This window comes from Lissotriton vulgaris, chromosome 5 (assembly GCF_964263255.1).
Source record: "Lissotriton vulgaris chromosome 5, aLisVul1.2, whole genome shotgun sequence".
NCBI classification, from domain to species: Eukaryota; Metazoa; Chordata; class Amphibia; order Caudata; family Salamandridae; genus Lissotriton; species Lissotriton vulgaris.
The window spans coordinates 117,657,201-117,670,222 of NC_141693.1; positions in this window are offsets into that span (position 1 = coordinate 117,657,201).

A 13,022-nucleotide genomic window follows, 5' to 3' on the forward strand; every position below is an offset into this window, starting at 1 on the left:
AAATTTAGACACCACGACTGTTTGGTTTTGTTCTGATTTCACGGTAGGTGTCAAAAGTTTTGTTCTGTCAAATTTTTCCATCCTCTTTTTGGTTTCTTCCACAAGACTCCTGGGGTAACCTCTTTGCAAAAATTTGTTTGACATCTCTGTTAATCTTAAATTGAGAGTAGTCTGATCCGAAACAATTCTTTTGACCCTTGCCATTTGTGAGTATGGTAGGTTTCTAATCAGGTTAGGTTCGTGGAAGCTCGAATGTAAAAGCATGTTATTCCGGTCCGTGGGTTTGACAAAGAGGTCAGTGGTGAATCCATTTTGTGTTATGGCAACTCTCACATCCAGGAAGTTTACTGCCATGCTTGAAATCTCCCAAGTCAGTTGGATCCTTTGATCAATCGAGTTAAAATTGGTTAGTTGTTGTCTCAGTTTATCTTCAGATTCTGACCATATGATGAAGTAGTCATCGATATATCTTGTAATCATTTTCAAGTGGTTGGTCCAGTTGGTATCGTTGAGGATATGTTGGGTTTCATACCAGTGCATGAACGTGTTGGCGTATACCGGTGCGGCTGAATTGCCCATTGCCATCCCGGTGAGCTGTTGGTACCATTTGTCGTTTGCTTTAAAGTAGCTATGATACAAAGTGAAATGCATAAGCTCCATCAGGAATAATTGAAAGTCATGGTCATTGTTGGTTTTGAGAATAGCTGATTCCATTGCTTCAATACCCATACTGTGTGGTATGTTGGTGTATAAACTGCTGACATCAGCAGTACATAGCACTATTTCTTCGTTGGGGTTAAGTTGGATTTGTTGTAGTTTAAGCAAGAACTGCGTTGTGTCTTTGATATATGTTGTGGTAGACTGTACAAACGGTTGGAGGTATTTGTCGATAAGTTGTCCTATAGGTTGATGTATACTGCCTCTGGTAGAGACAATGGGTCTCATGGGAGGGTTCCTGAGATTTTTATGAATTTTGGGCACCATTCTTAGTGTGGGACTTTTAGGATTGCTGGTTATGAGAAAATTCTTGGTTCTCTCCGTTATCGTTCCCTGTTTCAGTGCTTGGTCGATGATATTTTTCAACACCTTAGCGTATTCCATAGTTGGATTAGAATTCAGTTCCAAGTATGTTGTTCTGTCCATGATGTGTTCGGTTACTTTGTCCTTATACATTGAAGTGTTCATAATGACAATTGCTCCTCCTTTATCAGCTTTGGTAAAGGTTATTTGATCATTGGTTGATATTTTCCTGATTGTATCCAGATCTTTCTGTGTAATGTTTTTATGTTTGGGTTTGCTGTATTTGATTTTGTTCAGATCCTGTTTGACAAGGTTTTCAAACAGGTCCAACGTCTTATGACTGGTGGGCAGTGTTCCCTGTAAGCCGCGCGGGCGCGCGCGCGCGCACCTTGCTTACACCGAGCGCGCAGAGTCCCGAGGGAAGCGCGCACACATCCTGTGGGTGCTTTCGCGCCGCCGCTTTTAAAACGCGAGCGGCGCGAAAACGGTAATTCCGGCTGTGGCTGCGGGCTGTTTGTGACCCTTCGTGAAAACATTTGTTAATGGCAGCCCCGTCATGCGCTGCAATTATCAAACATTTTCACAATGGTTCACAATCAGCCCCCAACCGCGCTCCCTTAAGAGAAGACATTTAGCAAGTCCAAAAGCACGGACTTGCTAAATGTCTTCTCTTAAGGGGGAGCGGTTGGGGGCTGATTGTGAACCATTGTGAAAATGTTTGTTAATTGCAGCGCATGACGGGGCTGCCATTAACAAATGTTTTCACAAAGGGCCACATGGTTTGTGATGCGAGAGGGGAGGGTTGAGGATGAGATCAGGAGACACATAGGGCAGATAGCAAGAGGGAAACATACACGCGATTTCGCAAGGACTGACTGTGCAGCATTTATAAAGCATTCTCAAAGCTGCCAAGGTTTCAGATTACTTTTGTGTGACTTTTTCATAATTTCAGTGTAAATATGAGTGACATTACATTAGACGACTATGAGTGACACTTTCTTTCGAGCAAAATCAAGCGATGAAGACACAGGAACAATGGATCTACATGCACTCACATAGCAGCTGCATTAAGAAGAGTAAATTGAAAGGGAACTGAGGTCATTTCAGTCACTGGGGTTTCGAAAAAGAATGCAAGGCCTAGGTGTATCCAGTCATATAATCATAAAAACGTACTTTTTAAATAGCACTTCCTTTTGCATTTCTATAAAGAATGGATTTTGGTGTAACAACTTAACAACGCTCAATATACAGGCCTCTTGAAGAAGGACACTTTCATTTGCCTCTTTCGGATTGCAGGTAGTGGTGTTTAAATTACTCCAGTGTTTACAAGCAAAACGTAACTCGAGTAGCTGCTGTACAAACACGCCTCTCAAATAGTCAAGCTCTGACTATTATGTAGAATGCCCGAACCCCTCTATGTTTGCTGCAATACAAGACTCATACCTGTTACTCAGCTGTGAAACGTTGGCACCGTCGGCGGGTACTAGCCCAGGGTGCAGAGGAGTACGCTACCAACAGTGCTATGGCCCAACCCTTGCCTGCTCTATTGCTTGATGCTGGTCGCCTACTTCTTGTTTCTGATGTTTCGGGGGCCAGGCCTGGGCTTTCTCGCTGCTGGAGCAGCCTTGCGAGGACGACGTGTGAAGGGCCACTCACAAAGCATTGCTCACCGCTCATCTCTGCGTGGCCGATACCGAGCTGGAGTCGTGTCTGGTACAGATGCTGTAGGCCTGCACCATGGGTGTGTCCGTGCTGCGCAACGTTTTGGGTGGTGTGCAGAGGCCTCTGCAATTTGAATTTACAACACCATGGTCAAATATGCATTGGCCTAAACGATGGGTATTGAAAGATTTTCCTGTTTCTGGAGTTCGTGTTGCACAGAATGTAAGATTTTATAATCATGGTGAGTTTAAATATTTACAAAGTATGTAAAATGCTACAGTGTCCAGAAACACTGATGGCTTGACTGAAAACAGATGTCAGCAAACATGGGCAGGACTGTGTTCACATTTAGAGCACAGTCACACACACACTCGGGTGGCTGCAGCACTGCACCACTCCTGTCTTACTTCACATCACTTGTTGTAGCTCAGGCCGCAAGCCACCACCGCAATTACCGTTTGAGCCTCACCTGGTCACAGTCAGTGAGTCCTCGAGTCAGCAAAGCCTGTCGTGTGCAATCCAGTGACCGTCCGTCAGTCAAGTGTCCCTCTCGGTGAAGGCAATTGAGATCGCCGGGGCCCGGGTAAATTTACTGCAACTGCACTGACTGAGGCAGCTGAGCCACACGGCCGAGGCAGCCTGCACGCTCACTCAGATTCCCCTGCCGACTAACTTCCTGTCAGTTCCTGGCAGCAGACGTGATGCAGGAGTACCGCACATCCGGATTTTATTAATCCCGGCCCCCTGGTGACACCGGTGATCATGATTAGCTGCACGTATCGGGACTAGGGCAGGCAGCCCGCACCGGCACAGAAGTGCTACTCCGATACATCGTAGCGCCGGCTCTCAGAGAGCTGCGCACTGCTGTTAACTGTTTGCTGGGACACAGGCGGCCGGCACCTCGAGCAGCAGAGAGAGCCACACCGTGACGGGCACAGTGACAAGCACCGTTGGCAAAATGCGTGACATTTCATTTCAGTGTGGTGATGCGGATCACAGCACCGAAATGCGTGGGCGTCACACATGTTGCGTGACGCTTGGCAGGACTGCATTCTGCATGCTGCACTGTTCTTGTCTGGCCTGCTTTAACTCAGGATAATCGTCCTGAACATATCCGCCTTGGACTTTCCTAGCCCGGGTTGAGGCCATCTCAGTCCTTGGCTTCCAAGGCACTTCAGTTTCTCGTACTCGCTGAATATGTTTGGACTGTGGTTCTTAGAATACCTGCAAACCTAGGTATGGTGCACAGAAGATCAGAGCATCTGCAATAATTACAGACTTGCGTGGCTACCACTACAGAGTCACACAATATGACACACAATAACTATGCCTCAAGCAAGGGTGAAAATAGGCACTTCCCAGCATTACTGGGCGAGGCCAGTCTGTGCTGAAGTTGTATTTCAAAGGTGTGACCAGGAAATACTGTAACTCTCCTAAAAGTTCCTAGGTCAAACTGTACCTATCTGAGAACTGTCACAAGCTCAGCCTCCTTAAGCCTGCCATTGCCTTATCTTTTCCCCATTGACAGCATGCCACTCTTACAACAATCCCTAGACACGGTCGTGCAAAATGAAAGCAAACTGGTTTCAACAGCTTGCGACTGAATGGTAGAACCTTCAAAAGCAAGTACAAAGAAAACGAACACGCTACTTAATTAGTAATAAAAAACAAATTACATAGTAATAATGGTACTGCGTGAGCGCAGGTAAAGATGGAGACTGAACTCTCTGACAGACAAGAGCAGGTTTCCTACTGGCTGTGAATATGGCTATGAACCAAAGGAAGTATAGTGGAATAGTGGGAGGAGGTGCTCCAGGCCCAGAGGGTGATAGCGATAAGGCCAGAGTTACATCTGGCGCAGCTGCAATTGCTGCACAGGGCATACAACAACAGGGTTTTCATCTATAACATGGGTAGGGCAGGCTCCAGTGTGGGCAGCAGGGGATGCGTCACACTTAGAGTTCCTACACACCATGTGGGCTTATGAGAGAATCCAGCCCTACGCCGTTCCAGTGGACAGGGCTTCTACAGAGCAACAGGGACAAAAGTAGAGAATACCGTCAATATGCTGATACTCCGTATGTGAGGTGATGATGATCCTCTGCAGCACACCAAACTGCTGCTAATGGTGGTACTGGCAGTGGCTAAGAGGAACACAGCCAGAAGTTAGGGGGGTGGGAGTGCCAAGCACAGACATTCAAGCCTGGGCGGAGGACTGGGCAAAGGACATGGACTGGTGCATGATGGCAGAGAAACCGGTACATACAGGAAGGGGATGCTCAAAAAAATGGAAGGTGTGGAACCCATGGAGGAGGAACAGGGGCATTGATAAGTCTTCTTGACCAGGGCTAGAAGGGAGCATGCAGATGGGCCTACTGGATGGGGGTGTGTCTAAAAAAGTGTCGGACCTCTTCGCTCAGTCAGGAAGCTAAAGAAAAATACAAATTAGGAAGTAGAGTAGGTAGTCTCCTGATTGCATTGCCAGCTCTTACACTGAATTAAAGCCCTGGACTTGCCACAGCACATGGCAGCGGAGAAGCTCCTCTCTGGAGGTAAAGTTAAAATACTTGCTATTCGTGCCTTGCTTTTAGATAACTTGTATGGGGGCTTTCCAAGAGTTATTGTTTCGTAATTTAGATTGCGCTTCCAACCAAAATTTGCTCCTGCTAAGAGGTCCTAGGTGCATAAGATTACCTCAAGATATGCCTAAAGGTTATTCCTTTATTAGTGAGTAGCAGTACCACAGACACTCAAGCATGCACTGTGTACCTCAGACACCTACGAATGCACCGCATGCCACAGACACCTATTCATGCACCGTGTACTGCAGACACTCGTCCATGCACTGCGTACCACAGACACTTAAGCATGCACCATGTACCACAGACACTCATGCACGCACCGTGTACCACAGACACCTGTGCTCGCACCGCGCACCAGAGACATTATGCATGCACTGCGTGCCAGAGACACTTATGCATGCACAGTGTCTCACCGGCACCCATGCTTTCGGCTTCTGCTATTGTTTGATACTTATGCACCTTCCTCGGCAGGCACAAGGCATCTGTCCTCAGGAGGAAGGAGAGCGCACTCTGGAAGCATTTTCCTTTTCTATTCAAAGTGAGATTTTCTTGTCAACCAGAGGTAAACATCCGAAGCCACAGAGAAGAGATGTATGAAGGCTTGTCGAAGAGTTCACATTTCTGCCCCAACCTCTGGGGCTGATCTGTTCTATGTCTGTGTGGGCCCACATGGGCCCCTTAAACCCTTGGCTGTTGCCAGCCAGGACTCTTCTGCAGGAGGGTGAGAGGGTGAACCATGCCCCTGGCACTTTTGGCTAGTGCCAGCCAGGACTCTTCTGCAGGAGGGTGAGAGGGTGAACCATGCCCCCTGGCTGTTCTATGTCTGCTGTGCGGTCTGAGCCCACGTGGGCCCCTATCAGCCTTGGCTGGTGCCAGCCAGGGCTCTCATCCAGGAGGGTGAGACAGGCCCATGCCCCCTGGCTGTTCTATGTCTGCTGTGCGGCTGGTAGTCAGTTTCCAAACACAGTGTGTGCTAAAGTACGCGCTGCGTTTGGAAACTGTCTCTACTTTTTTATTAGCAAAGCGCGGGGCAGAATGTAGCCTTTTGTTTAAGTATTGCTGTTAATCGGAGCCCGTGAAGGGGCTCTGATTAACAGCGATACCTAAACAAAAGGTCACAGCAGCTGGGGAAATGAGCAGAACAGAAGGCAGGAGGGCAGAAAGGCACAAAAAAAGAGTGAGACATAGGCCAGAAAGGCACAAAAAACAAGGGAAAACGAGTGGAACAGAGGGCAGAAAAGCACAGAAAATGAGGGAAAAACAAGTGGAACAGAAGGCAAAAGGGGCACAAAAACGAGGGGAAAACGAGTGGCATAGAGGGTAGACGGGCACAAAAAACGAATGGCACAGAGGCAAAATACAGAATACAGAAATATAGGGGCAGCTTAGAACAGAAGGCAGAACGGGCAGAGAGACACGGGGCAGCTAGGGGTACAGAAGGAAAGACTGGGCAGAGAGAGCACGGGGACATTTCTCCACCCAATGAACTGTGCTCCAGTTAAGAATATTTATTAAAATCTTATGATGGTACCACCATTGAAGTCTTGTGCTTTTCTAAACTTGAAGTATACTTGCCAGTGTAACCAATTCATGTCATGGCATGCTTATCCAATTTGCAAACTGCTCTTAAAACCCTTATTGTGGCGCTGTATGTGTGAAAATGCACCATCTTTTCACTTTTTAAAGTAAACTTTTTGAGTGCCATTTGGCGCCGCAGACACACGCGTTTTGTTTCCTGGCGCACATAGCCATGGTTGCAGCGCACAGAGACCCTCCACTGCCGCACACAGAGGAAAAAAATTAGAGGGAACATTGCTGGTGGGTGCTTGAAATGAACTTTGTGGACGTAGTCCCAATAGTTGGTCTTTATCTTGTGTTGGGCGTTCAGGAAGGGTGTTGTCAAAAAAATGCCTGAGTCTAAGCTTACGCATTAGTTTAAAGAAACTTACTTCTTGTTCCAGAAGATCTGTCTGGGTGGTGGGTACAAATGAAGTACCTTTCTCCAATAGTTTAAGTTCATATGTACTCAGATGTTGATCACTAATGTTGATAACCAAATGTTCCTTGGTTAATTCCTCTTTGGTTTTCTCTCCGTTATTTTGGTAGTTGCTGTGGTGCTCCTGGTGGTTGGCGGTTCCCGTTCTTTCTCCTTTTCCTTTTCTTTTTCCTTTCCCTCTCCTGGGTCTCCTTTTTGAGCTTGGCCCTGGTCTAAAAAAGGGTTGCTATCATGTGTTTGACTGGTAGTTGCTTCCTCTGTTGAAATTTGTTCCTGAGGTGACCTTGTGGGTTGGTTTTTAGGTGGTCTTGCAGTGGATTCACTGTCAGTAGAGGAAGTGTCTGTGTTGGAGTTGTAAGGACGGTTTCTGCGTTTCTGTGCGTACACGTCGGCCCAGGTATAGACCTCCCCTAGTTTATAGTCCAAAGTCAGCACTTTCGGCGCACTTTACAGAACTCCAACACAACGTTTCCCAAGTGAAGTTTATTGTTCTAGAGACTGTCCCCAAATATGAAGGAGTCAATAACAACAAATTACTGCTAAGACGAGAAAATTACTGGATCCATAAATTATCCACCCAGAAACCAACTGGTTTAAATTAAAGAATTGAATTTTCTTGTTATCTGTAACAATATTTGTTTGTATACCCTGACAGAATTGCTCCAACAATCGACCACGTTGTGAATGTGCATGTTCCCAGCATCTCACGGTTGATCTACACCAACTCAACAGCCCCCTAATGTCATTAAGATTGTGATAGCTCAGTCCAGTCACACAGCACCATTTTCTTTAATGTCGGTTCGATTCTGCAGACCTCCCCTTTTTTTACACACATACACGTCATAAACGGGAAAACCCCATTCCGTTTTAGTTTTTCCCAACCTATTTGTTTTTATTTACACCCAACCGATTTTTTCAGATATCTGCACCTCGCACATTTTTACGCGTATATTCTGCCACGCATAAATAATGATCTTAAACGATAGTCTTTTTTCAATGTCTATAACATGTGATCGATCACATGACCATGGACCATTTTTTTTTAATTTAAGAACGCCGGAAACTGTTTCAGTTTTACCGGCGATTCCGAAATACGAGCTCCGGTCAAAGACGCGAGACGCATTAACTCAGGTTAGTTTCCATTCCGACCTCTAGCACCGAACACAACGCGCACTTTGTTGTGAACTATCACGTTACTGACCGCATTTTACTAACGAGCGCTTAATACTTTCTCTCGTTCTAGATTATCGTGACAACGTTCACCAGGCTTGTAAGTGAACGACTTACCTTTTTTTAGCGCACTTTTTCTTTGTATTTCGATCACAATCCCTGACCCATTTTCCTACATCACCGCCACATTTCATTATGATAGACATGTGAATATGAGATGACAATCTTGATAGAACCATGAATGTAACACTGTTTACCATGACATTGATGTAAATACGGTGTAGATTTATTTTGATTCTAATGTCCATTTACATTATCCTTTTGTAGTGTCAATCCCTGATGAAGGGCATACCACCTGAATGCCCGAAATGCATTGGATATGCTTCTTGATATCGCCTGATGTATGAATGATCAAATACGATAAAATCTGATAAATAATTATGATAAGCATGAAATAAAGAAGATACTATGAAAACAGTTTGAAAGCGTTTTCTTCACAAAAGGAAACACGAACAAGTGTGTGCCGATAAGGGATGACACCAGAGCCCCTCTGGTTTCACGGATAAAACTGTTATTTAAACGTCGTGGGCCCTCGACGCTTCCGTATTGAGCACCACCAATTTAGGTTGAACTCAACTAACTAAAGACACAAGACTACAAATAGCTGTGCATCTGCCAACATTTAACTAATTTGTCCCTCCACAGCGCCCTCAGGACAGATAGCACGCAACTTAAAAATCAACAATAAGTGAAATCAATCATGGCAAATTACGAGGAAATATCCAAAAGCACAGAGGCTAGAGCCTCCACCTTTGCATACGAGGAAAAGGACGTGGATCAAATTTACTCTTTAATCAGAGAGGAGCTAGCACAAGAAACAACCAGTCGATCAAAGGAGCAAAATATAAAACAACTTTTATACTTATCAAAGAGGAAAACAAACCAACAATTACATGCGAGTACACTCATCAAGTATCACAGGAACCACCGTATACCACGTGGGTTAAGAATTGCACTCAAACCATCCCTGTGTAAACATTCCAAAAAGTTCCAAGAAAGATGGTATGAGATACTTAATAAGTGCTCACTGGACCTAATACTCCTTATCATTCAAGAATTATCAACTATTTTGGAAGAACTCTCCGCAGAAATTCAAGAAACAGCCACTGAACTATCAAAAATGATGACTGAGGATGAATTGAACACAACACTTGAGAATATAAAAACACAAATTGACCGACATACAAGGGAGATAAATGAACGTAAGATACGTAAGTTCAAACGGGACACCTTGGACTATAAACTAGGGGAGGTCTATACCTGGGCCGACGTGTACGCACAGAAACGCAGAAACCGTCCTTACAACTCCAACACAGACACTTCCTCTACTGACAGTGAATCCACTGCAAGACCACCTAAAAACCAACCCACAAGGTCACCTCAGGAACAAATTTCAACAGAGGAAGCAACTACCAGTCAAACACATGATAGCAACCCTTTTTTAGACCAGGGCCAAGCTCAAAAAGGAGACCCAGGAGAGGGAAAGGAAAAAGAAAAGGAAAAGGAGAAAGAACGGGAACCGCCAACCACCAGGAGCACCACAGCAACTACCAAAATAACGGAGAGAAAACCAAAGAGGAATTAACCAAGGAACATTTGGTTATCAACATTAGTGATCAACATCTGAGTACATATGAACTTAAACTATTGGAGAAAGGTACTTCATTTGTACCCACCACCCAGACAGATCTTCTGGAACAAGAAGTAAGTTTCTTTAAACTAATGCGTAAGCTTAGACTCAGGCATTTTTTTGACAACACCCTTCCTGAACGCCCAACACAACATAAAGACCAACTATTGGGACTACGTCCACAAAGTTCATTTCAAGCACCCACCAGTCATAAGACGTTGGACCTGTTTGAAAACCTTGTCAAACAGGATCTGAACAAAATCAAATACAGCAAACCCAAACATAAAAACATTACACAGAAAGATCTGGATACAATCAGGAAAATATCAACCAATGATCAAATAACCTTTACCAAAGCTGATAAAGGAGGAGCAATTGTCATTATGAACACTTCAATGTATAAGGACAAAGTAACCGAACACATCATGGACAGAACAACATACTTGGAACTGAATTCTAATCCAACTATGGAATACGCTAAGGTGTTGAAAAATATCATCGACCAAGCACTGAAACAGGGAACGATAACGGAGAGAACCAAGAATTTTCTCATAACCAGCAATCCTAAAAGTCCCACACTAAGAATGGTGCCCAAAATTCATAAAAATCTCAGGAACCCTCCCATGAGACCCATTGTCTCTACCAGAGGCAGTATACATCAACCTATAGGACAACTTATCGACAAATACCTCCAACCGTTTGTACAGTCTACCACAACATATATCAAAGACACAACGCAGTTCTTGCTTAAACTACAACAAATCCAACTTAACCCCAACGAAGAAATAGTGCTATGTACTGCTGATGTCAGCAGTTTATACACCAACATACCACACAGTATGGGTATTGAAGCAATGGAATCAGCTATTCTCAAAACCAACAATGACCATGACTTTCAATTATTCCTGATGGAGCTTATGCATTTCACTTTGTATCATAGCTACTTTAAAGCAAACGACAAATGGTACCAACAGCTCACCGGGATGGCAATGGGCAATTCAGCCGCACCGGTATACGCCAACACGTTCATGCACTGGTATGAAACCCAACATATCCTCAACGATACCAACTGGACCAACCACTTGAAAATGATTACAAGATATATCGATGACTACTTCATCATATGGTCAGAATCTGAAGATAAACTGAGACAACAACTAACCAATTTTAACTCGATTGATCAAAGGATCCAACTGACTTGGGAGATTTCAAGCATGACAGTAAACTTCCTGGATGTGAGAGTTGCCATAACACAAAATGGATTCACCACTGACCTCTTTGTCAAACCCACGGACCGGAATAACATGCTTTTACATTCGAGCTTCCACGAACCTAACCTGATTAGAAACCTACCATACTCACAAATGGCAAGGGTCAAAAGAATTGTTTCGGATCAGACAACTCTCAATTTAAGATTAACAGAGATGTCAAACAAATTTTTGCAAAGAGGTTACCCCAGGAGTCTTGTGGAAGAAACCAAAAAGAGGATGGAAAAATTTGACAGAACAAAACTTTTGACACCTACCGTGAAATCAGAACAAAACCAAACAGTCGTGGTGTCTAAATTTTCAACCAACAGCAGAAAGTTCAAACAAATTATAATGAAACATTGGACCATCCTTAACCTGGAACCAGATTTTAACAAATCTTTCAGCCAACCTCCTGTATTTGCTTACACTAGAGCCAAGAACCTCGGTGAAATCTTGCAAAGTAAATCTAATGATCCCATCACATATCTAGGAACAAAACCATGTCTAAACTGTGGTAACTGTAACTGCATAATTAAAGGACAGATTTTCAATCACCCCACAAAGGGTTATCCTATAAAATTAAGAGTGAATGCCACCTGTGACTCAAGCAACTTAATATACGGGATTAAATGTCCGTGCGGCAAAACCTATGTGGGGAAAACAGAGAGACGCATCAAGGTACGCCTCAATGAACACAAATCTAACATAAGATTAAAGAACACAAAGTCAGCACTTTCGGCGCACTTTACAGAACTCCAACACAACGTTTCCCAAGTGAAGTTTATTGTTCTAGAGACTGTCCCCAAATATGAAGGAGTCAATAACAACAAATTACTGCTAAGACGAGAAAATTACTGGATCCATAAATTATCCACCCAGAAACCAACTGGTTTAAATGAAAGAATTGAATTTTCTTGTTATCTGTAACAATATTTGTTTGTATACCCTAACAGAATTGCTCCAACAATCGACCACGTTGTGAATGTGCATGTTCCCAGCATCTCACGGTTGATCTACACCAACTCAACAGCCCCCTAATGTCATTAAGATTGTGATAGCTCAGTCCAGTCACACAGCACCATTTTCTTTAATGTCGGTTCGATTCTGCAGACCTCCCCTTTTTTTACACACATACACGTCATAAACGGGAAAACCCCATTCCGTTTTAGTTTTTCCCAACCTATTTGTTTTTATTTACACCCAACCGATTTTTTCAGATATCTGCACCTCGCACATTTTTACGCGTATATTCTGCCACGCATAAATAATGATCTTAAACGATAGTCTTTTTTCAATGTCTATAACATGTGATCGATCACATGACCATGGACCATTTTTTTTTAATTTAAGAACGCCGGAAACTGTTTCAGTTTTACCGGCGATTCCGAAATACGAGCTCCGGTCAAAGACGCGAGACGCATTAACTCAGGTTAGTTTCCATTCCGACCTCTAGCACCGAACACAACGCGCACTTTGTTGTGAACTATCACGTTACTGACCGCATTTTACTAACGAGCGCTTAATACTTTCTCTCGTTCTAGATTATCGTGACAACGTTCACCAGGCTTGTAAGTGAACGACTTACCTTTTTTTAGCGCACTTTTTCTTTGTATTTCGATCACAATCCCTGACCCATTTTCCTACATCACCGC